Here is a 15,186-nt window from a genome sequence, read left to right as displayed (position 1 = left end):
TAAGCGTCCTGTGAAAGGAAAAAAGTAAGTTATGCAAGGTCACAACACAAAAATAATATAAAATAAGACACTCCACTCTGAGCTGGGCTGCAGAGAAACAGAAGCTGACGCAGCAGCACAATAAGACACAATTCTATAACAGTGGCCTCAGTCCATGAGAACAGCATTATTTAAGAACAAGGTTAGCCACCCAGTAGGTACTGTGCTTAAAGGGACTTGAAAGTGTCCTGGGATGTAGCTTTGCAATTGTAACCTTGAGTCCTAGTTCTGAACCAGTGAGAGGGTTTGGTTTTTATTGTTAAGGAGATTTAGATAATCTGCAGGGAACCTGCTAAAGAGAGTGAGGAAGTGTTGCTGTTGTGGTGCAGCTGGGTGAGCTGGTACATAAACTTTGCTTGCCAGTGAAACTCCTTCTCCAAGGGATTAAAATAATAAGGCTGAACAGTAGGTCAGAACTTCACTTTTATTTTAAACGACAGTCTCCTATGTTTCCCTGCTGCAAAAGGAGGGGTTCACATATGCAGCAGTAGCACTCCCCACAGACTGGTAAGATTATTATAGACAGCCAGGATAAGCTATGGGGGGATAGTGTGTGATCCTTTATGGGTTTAGACAGGAGATGAGTGGGTTCCCCTCTCAAGCATGTATCCCCAAGGTAGTATTCGTTAAGAGACTGGATGGGACCTGGTCTGGCTAGTGACCGCACTGTGGCGTGAATCTGAGTTAAGTGGCCTTATATCCCATTTGAGGGAGAGGTGTTGTGTGGTGTCCTCCCATCTGCTTTCTCTTACCTCTCTTCAGCAGCATATATCGGCACTCTGTGAAGGCCAGGACAGATGGGGTTCACTAGCTGGTGGGCCGCGCTACAGGGATGGTGTGTAGTCACAGGCCCCAAGATGGCGGATGTTCGCGCCAAATGATCCCGGCACGTCTCCGCTAGCAGTATTTCCACAGGCCGCAAACCTCTCAGTCCCGGGCCGGCCACCGCCGGATCAGTCCCAACTGCCGCTCACCACCGGACTTACTAGGCAGGGCCTTCTGATATGGGTAGTTGGTTCACCGGAGGTGTCGGCTGATCTTTTGTCTCTGACGATCGCAAAGTATTTAGTTTTAAATAGGAATAATTTATTAAAGTATAGTGTAGTGTTAGGTGTAATTGTAACTTAGGTTAGTTTTTATTTTACAGGTAAATGTCTCTTTATTTTAGCTAGGTAAGCTATTAAATAGTTAATAACTATTTAATAGCTATTGTACCTATTTAAAATAAATTGAAATTTGCCTGTAAAATAAAAATAAATCCGAAGATAGCTACAATATAATTATTATTTATATTGTAGCTATATTAGGGTTTATTTTAAAGGTAAGTATTTAGTTTTAAATAGGATTAATTTAGTTCATAATAGAAATATTATTTAGATTTATTTAATTAATATTTAAGTTAGGGGGGGTATTAGGGTTAGTGTTAGACTTAGGTTTAGGGGTTAATAAATGTATTACAGTGGCGGAGGTGTAGTGGGGGGCAGGATAGGGGTTAATAAATGTATTATAGGTGGCGACGGTGTAGGGGGGGCAGATTAGGGGTTAATAAATTTAATATAGGTTGTGGCAGGGTCTGGGAGCGGCGGTTTAGGGGTTAATACATATATTATAGTTGCGGTGGGCTCCGGGAGCGGCGGTTTAGGGGTTAATACATATATTATAGTTGCGGTGGGCTCCGGGAGCGGCGGTTTAGGGGTTAATACATATATTATAGTTGCGGTGGGCTCTGGGAGAGGCGGTTTAGGGGTTAATACATATATTATAGTTGCGGTGGGCTCCGGGAGCGGCGGTTTAGGGGTTAATACATATATTATAGTTGCGGTGGGCTCCGGGAGCGGCAGTTTAGGGGTTAATATGTATAGAGTAGCTTACGGTGGGCTCCGGGAGCGGGGGTTTAGGGGGTAATAACTTTATTTAGTTGCGGCGGTGTAGGGGGGGCAGATTAGGGGTGTTTAGACTCGGGGTACATGTTAGGGTGTTAGGTGTAGACAGTTCCCATAGAAATCAATGAGATGTCGGGCAGCAGCGAACTTGTACTTTCGCTATGGTCAGACTCCCATTGATTCCTATGGGATCCGCCACCTCCAGGGCGGCGGATTGAAAACCAGGTTACCTGGGCCGGAAAAGTGCCGAGTGTATCTGCTAGTTTTTTGATAACTAGCAAAAGTAGTCAGATTGTGCCGTACTTGTGTGCGGAACATCTGGAGTGACGTAAGAATCAATCTGTGTCAGACTGAGTCCGGCGGATCGAAGTTTACGTCACAAAATTCTACTTTTGCCGGTCTCTAGCCTTTGATAACTAAGGCGAATCAGCCTCGCCACAAATACGCTGTGGAATTCCTGCGTATTTGAGGTTGACGGCTTGATAACTAGGCCCCTCACTCTTCCTGTTGTTGAACATGGAAGTAGATCAGCTATAGATGAAGCCAGCATAACATTCAATCCACTCTGGCATAAGTTTAAGCTTTTGAAGCTGACAAATCATGTAAGATCTGTTGATCCTGAGTTTAGCTCTTGGCTTTTAAAGCTTGGAGATGGAATACTCACAAACGAGCATGGCTTTCATGAAGATTATTATTATTATTATCTGTTATTTGTAGAGCGCCAACAGATTCTGCAGCGCTATAAGCAAAGGGGGAGTACAACAAAACAATTATAGGGATCAAATGGGTAGAGGGCCCTGCCAAGAGTTGCACTGTTGTAGTCAGCTCTTAAGAAGGTGATCTACAAACAGCTGGACTTTTAGGCTTACATGCTAAGGGGGTTAAGGGGATAGCAATGGAGGAGAGGAACTGGTATTAGGAAAGGTTAGTGTAGGTTGTATGCATCCCTGAACAGTAGAGTCTTTAGGGAGCACTTGAAGCTTTTAAAACTAGAAGAGAGTCTTGTGGAGCGAGGCAGAGAGTTCCACAAGATGGGAGCAAGTCTGGAGAAGTCCTGTAAACGGGAGTGTGATGAGGTGACAAGAGAGGAGGAGAGTAGGAGGTCATGAGCAGAGCGAAGGGGACGGGAGGTAGAGTATCTGGAGACAAGGTCTGAGATGTAGGGGGGAGCAGTGTAGTTGAGGGCTTTGTATGTCAGAGTGAGAGTTTTGTATTTGATCCTAGAGGCAAGAGGAAGCCAGTGAAGGGATTGGCAGAGTGGTGCAGCAGATGAAGAGCGACGTGTAAGAAAGATGAGTCTGGCAGAAGCATTCATTATGGATTGTAAAGGAGCTAGGCGGCAGGTGGGGAGACCAGAGAGGACAGAGTTGCAGTAATCAAGGCGGGAAAGAATGAGAGAGTGGATTAAAATCTTAGTTGTGTCTTGTGTAAGGAAGTGTCTAATTTTAGAGATGTTTTTAAGGTGGAAGCGGCAGGCTTTAGCCAAGGACTGAATGTGAGGAGTGAAGGAAAGATCTGAGTCAAATGTGACCCCGAGACATCGGGCATGCGGGGTAGGGGTAATGATGGAGTTGTCGACAGTTATAGAGATATTGGGGGTGGAGATTTTGGAAGAAGGGGGGAAAATGAGGAGCTCAGTTTTGGAGAGATTTAGCTTGAGGTAGTGAGAGGAAATCCAGGAAGAAATGTGAGAAAGACAGATAGTGACACGGGTTAGCAAGGAAGGAGATAGGTCTGGTTCAGAGAAGTAAATTTGGGTGTCATCGGCATACAAATGATATTGGAAACCGTGGGACTTAATTAGGGAACCTAGTGATGATGTATAGATTGAGAAGAGAAGGGGACCGAGGACAGAGCCTTGCGGTACTCTGACAGAAAGTGGTGACGGGGCAGAGGATGCCCCAGAGAAGGCTACACTAAAGGTACGATTTGATAGGTAGGAAGAGAGCCATGAAAGGGCTGTGTCACAGATGCCGAAGGATTGGAGGGTTTGGAGCAAAAGAGGGTGGTCGACAGTGTCAAAGGCTGCGGACATATCAAGGAGGATAAGCAGAGAGAAGTGGCCTTTTGACCTTAACAATAGCTGTCTCTATGGAGTGATAGGGACGAAATCCAGATTGCAGTGGGTCAAGAAGGGAGTTTAACGTAAGGAAATGGGATGGGCGTGCATATACTAGTTTTTCGAGAAGCTTTGAAGCAAGAGGGAGGAGGGAAATAGGGCGGTAGTTGGATGGGGAGGTAGGATCAAGGGAAGGTTTTTTGAGGATAGGTGTGACAAGCGCATGTTTCATCGATGAGGGAAATGTACCAGTGCTGAGGGAGAGGTTGAAAATGTGTGTTAATATAGGGGTAAGGGTAGCAGAGAGGGAGGGGAGTAGCTGTTAGGGGATAGGGTCAAGGGGACAGGTAGTGAGGTGAGAGCGCAGTATAAGTGCCGAAACTTCTTCCTCAGTAACAGGAGAGAATGAACTAAGTTTCAGGTTATGAGGGTTGTGGTTGAGTGAGAGCATTTGAGGGGGGAAAGAATGGAATTATGTTGAGAGCTGATGTCGGATGGAGTCAATTTTGTTAATGAAGTGACTGGCAAAGTCTTGAGCTGACAGAGAAGTTGTATTAGGAAGTGGGGGAGGGCGGAGGAGAGTATTGAAAGTGGAGAACAGACGTTTTGGGTTTGAAGAAAGATTAGAGATGAGTAGAGAAGTAGTGTTGCTTGTGGAGATTAAGGGCAGAGTAGTAGGAGTTCAAGATGAATTTGTAATGAAGAAGGGGAGATGTCACCAGCAGTAAGTAGAAGCAAGAGGGAGAGTGACATGAGATGAGATACAGATTTGCAGTAGTGAGACTGCTTTTGAGATGAGCTGCAGGGGAGAGAGAGAGTGTTTAGGAATAAGTAAAGTTCATGAGTACAAAAGTAAGGTGAGTTTAAGAGAGATGGGCTAATGAACAGTGCAGGTGGAGAGGGAGAAGGAGTAATTGAATAGTGTAGTTTGTTATAGAGACAAAGGGTAGCAAAAAGGAATATGAATATATTGAGCATTTTTACAGAGTTGGGAACCAGTTAAAAACATAAGACACAGAATTACTGTAACAATTGCATAAGGGAACAAAAGGTATATGAAACATAATGTTACAAAAGTACTGTGTATTCTATAGGGTTAAGGGAATGTAAGGATGTGCTGATCAGTGTTTGCGCTTGTCATTTCAGGAGAGTGAAAGTTGTGTGGGAGACTATCTATAAATGAGGAAATGAGCTTGGGGTGGGTGGGGTGAGGGGTAGAGTGGGAGGGAAGCTGTTTTTCAGAAGGCTACTTGTAGTAAGTTAGAAGGCAATTGAAGCAGTTGAGTGTAAAAGTCTGTGTATTTTCTCTGAGTTCTGAGAAAGGATGTGTTTGAAATCAAGCTGAAGGAGAGAGCAAAAGTGTGTTAAATGAGTGGGAGGGTACATTTATGGACATTTTAAAGCTAAGGGTCAATCATGCAGAAACCAAAAAAAAGACATCAAAAAACTAAATATTACAGAGATAAGACTGAGACATGCAAGGGGTGAAATAAAACCATAAACAATTAGAGAGATAAATGGACAAGAGTTGCTTAAACTAACTTAACATAATGGCAGACAAAGTTGATAAAATGTGCATTGAGCTAGAGGTATGCAAATTATGACTAGCACAGCCTGTAATATATACATTTAAAATAGAAACAAAACAAAAGGAATTACCACTAAATATACAAACACAAACAATAAAACAACTTAGTAGATAAAATATAATGAAGCTGTTTTCCAGAAGGCTACCTGTAGTAAGTTAGAGGGCAATTGAATCAGTTGAGTGTAAAAGTCTGTGTATTTTCTCTGAGTTCTGAGAAAGGATGTGTTTGAAATCAAGCTGTAGTAAGTTAGAGGGCAATTGAAGCAGTTGAGTGTAAAAGTCTGTGTATTTTCTCTGAGTTCTGAGAAAGGATGTGTTTGAAATCAAGCTGTAGTAAGTTAGAGGGAAATTGAAGCAGTTGAGTGTAAAAGTCTGTGTATTTTCTCTGAGTTCTGTGAAAGGATGTGTTTGAAAACAAGCTGTAGTAAGTTAGAGGGCAATTGAAGCAGTTGAGTGTAAAAGTCTGTGTATTTTCTCTGAGTTCTGAGAAAGGATGTGTTTGAAATCAAGCTGTAGTAAGTTAGAGGGCAATTCAAGCAGTTGAGTGTAAAAGTCTGTGTATTTTCTCTGAGTTCTGAGAAAGGATGTGTTTGAAATCAAGCTGTAGTAAGTTAGAGGGCAATTGAAGCAGTTGAGTGTAAAAGTCTGTGTATTTTCTCTGAGTTCTGAGAAAGGATGTGTTTGAAATCAAGCTGTAGTAAGTTAGAGGGTAATTGAAGCAGTTGAGTGTAAAAGTCTGTGTATTTTCTCTGAGTTCTGTGAAAGGATGTGTTTGAAAACAAGCTGTAGTAAGTTAGAGGGCAATTGAAGCAGTTGAGTGTAAAAGTCTGTGTATTTCCTTTGAGTTCTGAGAAAGGATGCGTTTGAAATCAAGCTGTAGTAAGTTAGAGGGCAATTGAAGCAGTTGAGTGTAAAAGTCTGTGTATTTTCTCTGAGTTCTGAGAAAGGATGTGTTTGAAATCAAGCTGTAGTAAGTTAGAGGGCAATTGAAGCAGTTGAGTGTAAAAGTCTGTGTATTTTCTCTGAGTTCTGAGAAAGGATGTGTTTGAAATCAAGCTGTAGTAAGTTAGAGGGCAATTGAAGCAGTTGAGTGTAAAAGTCTGTGTATTTTCTCTGAGTTCTGAGAAAGGATGTGTTTGAAATCAAGCTGTAGTAAGTTAGAGGGTAATTGAAGCAGTTGAGTGTAAAAGTCTGTGTATTTTCTCTGAGTTCTGAGAAAGGATGTGTTTGAAATCAAGCTGTAGTAAGTTAGAGGGCAATTGAAGCAGTTGAGTGTAAAAGTCTGTGTATTTTCTCTGAGTTCTGAGAAAGGATGTGTTTGAAATCAAGCTGTAGTAAGTGAGAGGGCAATTGAAGCAGTTGAGTGTAAAAGTCTGTGTATTTTCTCTGAGTTCTGAGAAAGGATGTGTTTGAAATCAAGCTGTAGTAAGTTAGAGGGTAATTGAAGCAGTTGAGTGTAAAAGTCTGTGTATTTTCTCTGAGTTCTGAGAAAGGATGTGTTTGAAATCAAGCTGTAGTAAGTTAGAGGGCAATTGAAGCAGTTGAGTGTAAAAGTCTGTGTATTTTCTCTGAGTTCTGTGAAAGGATGTGTTTGAAAACAAGCTGTAGTAAGTTAGAAGGCAATTAAAGCAGTTGAGTGTAAAAGTCTGTGTATTTCCTTTGAGTTCTGAGAAAGGATGCGTTTGAAATCAAGCTGTAGTAAGTTAGAGGGCAATTGAAGCAGTTGAGTGTAAAAGTGTGTATTTTCTCTGAGTTCTGAGAAAGGATGCATTTGAAATCAAGCTGTAGTAAGTTAGAGGGCAATTGAAGCAGTTGAGTGTAAATTCTTTGTATTTTCTCTGAGTTCTAAGAAAGGATGTGTTTGAAATCAAGCTGTAGTAAGTTAGAGGGCAATTGAAGCAGTTGAGTGTAAACGTCTGTGTATTTTCACTGAGTTCTGAGAAAGGATGTGTTTGAAATCAAGCTGTAGTAAGTTAGAGGGCAATTGAAGCAGTTGAGTGTAAAAGTCTGTTTATTTTAGGGTAGGGCATTTTTTTATTTTGGGGGTCTTTGTTATTTTATTAGGGGGCTTAGAGTAGGTGTAATTAGTTTAAAATTGTTGTAATATTTTTCTTATGTTTGTAAATATTTTTTTATTTTTTGTAACTTAGTTCTTTTTTATTTTTTGTACTTTAGTTAGTTTATTTCATTGTAGTTATTTGTAGGTATTGTATTTAATTTATTTATTGATAGTGTAGTGTTAGGTTTAATTGTAACTTAGGTTAGGATTTATTTTACAGGTAAATTTGTAATTATTTTAAACTATTTTAGCTATTAAATAGTTCTTAACTAGTTAATAGCTATTGTACCTGGTTAAAATAAATACAAAGTTACCTGTAAAATAAATATTAATCCTAAAATAGCTATAATATAAATATAATTTATATTGTAGCTATATTAGGATTTATTTTACAGGTAAGTATTTAGCTTTAAATAGGAATAATTTATTTAATAAGAGTTAATTAATTTCGTTAGATTAAAATTATATTTAATTTAGGGGGGTGTTAGTGTTAGGGTTAGACTTAGCTTTAGGGGTTAATACATTTATTAGAATAGAGGCGAGATTCGGTCGGCAGATTAGGGGTTAATAATTGAAGTTAGGTGTCGGCGATGTTAGGGAGGGCAGGTTAGGGGTTAATAAATATTATATAGGGGTCGGCGGTGTTAGAGGCAGAAGATTAGGGGTACATAGCTATAATGTAGCTGGCGGCTCTTTGCGGTCGGCAGATTAGGGGTTAATAAGTGTAGACAGGTGGAGGCGACGTTGTGGGGGGCAGGTTAGGGGTTAATAAATATAATATAGGGGTCGGCGATGTTAGGGCAGCAGATTAGGGGTACATAGGGATAATGTAGCTGGCGGCGGCGTGCGGACGGCAGATTAGGGGTTAATAAGTGTAGGCAGCTGGCGGTGACGTTGTGGGGGGCAGATTAGGGGTTAATAAATATAATATAGGGGTCGGCGGTGTTAGGGGCAGCAGATTAGGGGTACATAAGGATAACGTAGGTGGCGGTCGGCAGATTAGGGGTTAAAAAAAATGAATCGAGTTGCGGCGATGTGGGGGGACCTCGGTTTAGGGGTACATAGGTAATTTATGGCTGTTAGTGTACTTTAGAGTACAGTAGTTAAGAGCTTTATGAACCGGCGTTAGCCCAGAAAGCTCTTAACTACTGACTTTTTTCTGCGGCTGGAGTTTTGTCGTTAGATTTCTAACGCTCACTTCAGACACGACTCTAAATAACAGAGTTGGAAAAATCCCATTGAAAAGATAGGATACGCAATTTACGTAAGGGGATCTGCGGTATGGAAAAGTCGCGGCTGAAAAGTGAGCGTTAGACTCTTTTTTGAGTGACTTCAAATACCGGAGTGTAAGGATTCCGCTTCATGTTTTACCTATGCCTTTCCCATTCACCTTATGTATGGATTCCACTCCATGTTTTACCTATGCCTTTCCCATTCACCTGACTTCAGCCTTACCTGTACTTAAGGCATCAGCTGACTGCAGACAGGTGCTTAATTATTAAGTTTCTAGACTAGCTCTGAAGTCTGTCTGTTTTCCACTTGCTGTGTGTTTTTTCTGAAAACAAACCAGTCTGCTTTTCTTCCAATTTCTGAACCAGCTACTACCTTGGGATTACTTATTTTTACTGCCGGTTCATATGCTCATTTTGCCTACATAAACTTTTACAGAGGCGAGTTTTTCTTTTAAGCGTGCACGCTACAACAGAGACTTATTTCATACTGCAGTGTGTTTGCTGCCTTCTCCCTCTGAGTTGCTATCTCATTTGAGCCACTGAAGCGTTTCTCACACAGCGGACTTCAATCTCTCTTCCACTGCAACACAGTGCAACTCATCTACAAACAACCTCCCACGGACTAAGTACAAGGACATCTCAGAATTAATTCTGCTTCTATTTCACACCATCCGGTGACTGGGGGTAAGCACTGTAGTTACTTTAAGCTGTGCTGTACAAATAAACCTTGAACTTTGCTTTTCCCTGCTGCTCTACTGACCGCAAGACTATCAGCACATGTGTATACCATTCTGTGACAAACTAACTAACAGTGTCTAAAACTGAGAGTTACACTTCACACTGAACTGTTATATCTTACTCCAGCACTAATAGCAACACTACCTGCTTTCTGGAACTCTGCTTTTCTTTATCAAGATTTATCATACTGGGAGCTAGCTGAACACTAAAATTTGCTACTAAGAAATTGTTTTATTTTTTACATTTCTTCTGATCCAGCCTTTGTTTATGTTTATACTATTGCTGTGACATTCAACAGCATATGTGATTTACATCATTCGTTGCCAGACAAGTTTCTGATCTGCAATTCAATTACTTGAGAATAACAACTTAACTTAAAGCAGCTTGGTCTATGCTGTTCAATAGTCCATTTGCCAAAAGTGATACAAATCATTTATTTTGCATACTCTGCAGTTGTGATCCATCCTCACTCTCTACTAAATCATTACAGAATAATTAAGCCTAAAAAATATGGATCCAGCAGATTTGCCCCAATTCGTTTACGACCTGTCTAAAAGAGTAGATGAACTCAGTCAAGGCCTTAGAGATCTAAAGATTGAAAATGAGACTTTAACTAAGGTTATAAGAGAGACAACTCCTCCCAAAGCAAAAGCTGCTGAATCTATTGTGGAACCACAGATTGCAGCACCTGATTTGTTCAATGGTGATAGGAGTCTCTATCGCCAATATAGGAATGCCTGCCTCCTCACTTTCAACCTTAAGCCACTCACATATCCTAATGATAAGATTAAAGTGCTCACAATGATTACCTATCTACGGGGTGAACCCCGAATCTGGGCAGACACGCTCTTTGAAACCAACGATCCTATTCTATCATCCCTACAGTCTTTTCTAGCAGTCATGGATGAACTTTATTCAGACTCAAATTTACAATTGACTGCAGAAAGCAAGATGCAGAAACTAAAGCAAGGCAACCGTCCTGTTGAAGTTTATATAACGGAGTTTAAACAACATGCCATTGATTCTCAAGGAACGTGATTGCCTTAAGAAACTAATTTCGCCTAGGACTCTCGGAAGCAGTTAAAGATGAGCTAGCCCGAACTGATCTCCCTGACTCCTTAGACGGCCTCATGAAGCTCTCAATGCAAATAGATAGAAGGCTTTGCGAAAGGAAGTCAGAGCGTCAAATTGGGGATTCTTCTTAAAAGAGATCATTCCATCCTCCTCCAACTGCTTCTTCATCAAGTGTGCCTGAACCTATGGATATAGGCTTTAGGAGGGGTCCATTGACCTCTGAAGAAAGGTTTAGAAGAAAATCAAAAGGACTGTGTATGTATTGTGGAAGTCCAAACCATCCTATCCGCGAATGCCCCTCCCTACATAAAAATAAAAATAATAAGTCTCTCTTACATTTGACTTCAATGATTGAACATGATAAACCAATTCACTGTACTTTAACCCTCTCTTTACAGTGGGACAGCAATCGCATGACGAAAGAAGCTATAATTGACACAGGAGCCCAAGGGAATTACATAGATAAAGCTATTGTTGAAAAATATAAAATACCTCTCATCACTAAATTGTCTCCTGTCTCTATACGGGTTGTAGATGGGTCTGAACTTTCTTCTGGTCCTATTACTCAGCATACAATTCCCATTTTGGTATCCACCCTAGGTTCACATCAGGAATACATCACCTTTGATGTTATTACCTCTCCTCTATTCCCCATTGTACTAGGGTTACAATGGCTCCGTTTACACGAACCTGTGATCAATTGGTGTTCTTTGGAAGTAAAATTTGATTCACCATATTGCCAGCAAACCTGTCTAAATCATTCTGTTCTCTTCCATCTGACAGAAACTCCACACATACCTAAAGTATATGAGAAGTTTGCAGACGTATTCAGTAAGAAGGAAGCTGATACTCTACCTCCTCATCGGTCGTATGACTGTCCGATCGACCTCAAACCTGGTACCACTCCTCCCTACGGTCATCTCTACCCTCTTTGCCAACCCGAGCTTGATCATTTAAAGACGTATTTAGATGAAAACTTAAAAAAAGGTTTTATACGTCCTTCAGTTTCTCCAGCAGCAGCCGGGTTCTTCTTCGTAAGAAACAAAGATAACTCCCTTCGACCAATCATCGACTTCAGGGAGCTCAATAAAATTACGATAACAAACAGGTATCCCCTACCACTCATCCCCGAACTCATTGAACGCCTCCAACATGCCAAAATCTTCACCATATTAGATCTAAGAGGGGCTTATAACCTTGTCCGCATAAGAGAAGGGGATGAGTGGTTGACCGCCTTTAGGACAAGATACGGCCTGTTTGAGTACCTGGTAATGCCGTTCGGGTTAACTAACGCCCCGGCCACATTCCAGTATTTTATTAACGATATATTTCACGATCTTCTTGATACTTGTGTGGTCGTATACCTGGACGACATTCTAGTGTACTCAAACACGCTTGAAGAACATGTTAAACATGTTAGTTGGATACTTTCCAGGCTCCAAGTTCATAGGCTATATGCAAAACTAGAAAAGTGCGTATTCCACACCAAGGAAATAGATTTTTTGGGGTACTCCATTGGCCCAAAAGGTATCCAAATGCAGGCTAACAAAGTCGATTCAGTAAAAAACTGGCCACAACCAAAAAATAGGAAGGAACTACAACGTTTCCTCGGGTTTAGCAACTATTATAGAAAGTTTATTAAAAATTTCTCTCAAATTCCTAAACCTCTCACTGTACTCACCAGTTCCAGTACACCTTTCACCTGGAACTCCAAAGCAACTGAAGCTTTCAACTCATTAAAAAACTCCTTCTGCTCAGCTCCAATACTTCAATTTCCTGACCCTTCTCTCCAATTCATTTTGGAGGTGGATTCCTCCGATTATGCCCTTGGAGCTGTCCTCTCGCAAAGACGCAGTATATCCCAACCACTACATCCAGTAGCTTTCTATTCCAAAATTCTTTCTGCACCTGAGATGAACTATGCTGTTGGAGAAAAGGAACTCCTGGCAATAAAACGTGCCTTTGAACATTGGAGGCATCTCCTGGAGGGCACCGTCTTACCAATAATCATCTACACGGATCACCGTAATCTCGAGTTCCTACAGAGGAATAAAACTCTCTCTAGTCGACATTTAAGATGGAGCCTATACTTCAGCAGGTTTAACTATCAAATCATCTACAGGCCCGGCTCTAAAAATGGAAAGGCGGACGCACTTTCTAGGAAAGACCCTAGACCTCCAAACACTCAGGAATCTACTTCTATCATTCCCCCAGATAGATTTTTGGGTCTACTGTCCACTTTCAAGACGCAACTTCAAACAGCTTTACGGTCAGATCCTCAGCTACCTCAACTCCGACTATCTTGTAGAAACAACCTCTACTATCATGGGACTCTCTTGTATATCCCCGAGATTCTTAGACCTGCTCTAATTAAACAACATCATGATCCACCTCTCCTTGGACATCCAGGTATTATGAAAACAAAGGAACTTCTCAGCAGATCCTACTGGTGGCTAAATTTGGAAACATCTGTAAAAAACTATATCTCAAACTGCTCCATCTGCATTACTTCCAAAAAGGAAAGGGCCAAGCCATATGGACATCTTCTTCCAATTCAAATACCTGATAGACCTTGGTTACATCTCGACATGGACTTCATAGTTGAATTACCTGTGAGTTCAGGTTTCAACACCATTCTTGTTGTCACAGACATCCTGACCAAAATGGCTCATTTTATCCCTTTTAACAAACTTCCCACTTCCAGTGAGACAGCACAACTCTTCTTAAATTCGATTGTCAGATACCACGGAATTCCTTCAATCATAACAACTGATAGGGGTACTCAGTTTACCTCGAAGTTCTGGAAAAGTCTTTCTGCTCAACTGAAAATTGATCATCGCCTAAGTACTGCCTTCCATCCACAAACAAATGGCCAAACAGAGAAATTAAATCAATGGCTAGAGCAGTATCTACGCTGTTATTGCTCTTATCAGCAAAATGAATGGTCACAATACCTATATCTGACCGAATTTGCCTACAATAACTCGGTTAATTCATCCACCAAAGTTTCACCCTTCTTTGCAAATTATGCTTTTCATCCACATTTTTCCCTGGAACAAACGGATAACCCAATTTCTCCTTCTGTAGATGATCTACTACAGAAGCTCGCTGAAAACTTCCACTTCCTAAAAACAAATATCCAACAGGCTCAGACCTCACAGAAGAAATACTACGACTTACGCAGACGACTATCACCATCTTATGCCATAGGCGATAAAGTTTGGCTTTCGACAAAAAATATCAAAATCCCTGTTCCCAGTAAAAAACTAGCAGGATTATATATCGGACCGTTCACTATCACTCACGTTGTTAACCCAAATGCAGTTACTCTGGACCTTCCCAGTTCTATACCCATCCATCCTACTTTTCATGTGTCCCTTCTTAAACCAGCTTCAGATGATCCTTCAGTGAAAACTATTTTACCACCTGTACCTGTACCCCTAGATCCGGACACTTATGAAATTCAAGACCTCCTGGATTCCAGACGGCATAAAGGTGTCTTACAATATCTGGTCAGATGGAAAGGCTACTCACCTGATGATGACACCTGGGAGCCTTATACCAATATAGATGCACCTAGACTCATCTCCCGTTTCCACAGACGATATCCTCTTAGACCTAAACATCAAGCCGAGGATCGGCTAGCTTGAAGGGGGGCATATGTAAGGATTCCGCTTCATGTTTTACCTATGCCTTTCCCATTCACCTTATGTATGGATTCCACTCCATGTTTTACCTATGCCTTTCCCATTCACCTGACTTCAGCCTTACCTGTACTTAAGGCATCAGCTGACTGCAGACAGGTGCTTAATTATTAAGTTTCTAGACTAGCTCTGAAGTCTGTCTGTTTTCCACTTGCTGTGTGTTTTTTCTGAAAACAAACCAGTCTGCTTTTCTTCCAATTTCTGAACCAGCTACTACCTTGGGATTACTTATTTTTACTGCCGGTTCATATGCTCATTTTGCCTACATAAACTTTTACAGAGGCGAGTTTTTCTTTTAAGCGTGCACGCTACAACAGAGACTTATTTCATACTGCAGTGTGTTTGCTGCCTTCTCCCTCTGAGTTGCTATCTCATTTGAGCCACTGAAGCGTTTCTCACACAGCGGACTTCAATCTCTCTTCCACTGCAACACAGTGCAACTCATCTACAAACAACCTCCCACGGACTAAGTACAAGGACATCTCAGAATTAATTCTGCTTCTATTTCACACCATCCGGTGACTGGGGGTAAGCACTGTAGTTACTTTAAGCTGTGCTGTACAAATAAACCTTGAACTTTGCTTTTCCCTGCTGCTCTACTGACCGCAAGACTATCAGCACATGTGTATACCATTCTGTGACAAACTAACTAACAGTGTCTAAAACTGAGAGTTACACTTCACACTGAACTGTTATATCTTACTCCAGCACTAATAGCAACACTACCTGCTTTCTGGAACTCTGCTTTTCTTTATCAAGATTTATCATACTGGGAGCTAGCTGAACACTAAAGTTTGCTACTAAGAAATT

The sequence above is a fragment of the Bombina bombina genome, chromosome 2 (assembly GCF_027579735.1).
Source record: "Bombina bombina isolate aBomBom1 chromosome 2, aBomBom1.pri, whole genome shotgun sequence".
NCBI classification, from domain to species: Eukaryota; Metazoa; Chordata; class Amphibia; order Anura; family Bombinatoridae; genus Bombina; species Bombina bombina.
This window is presented reverse-complemented; position numbering follows the sequence as displayed.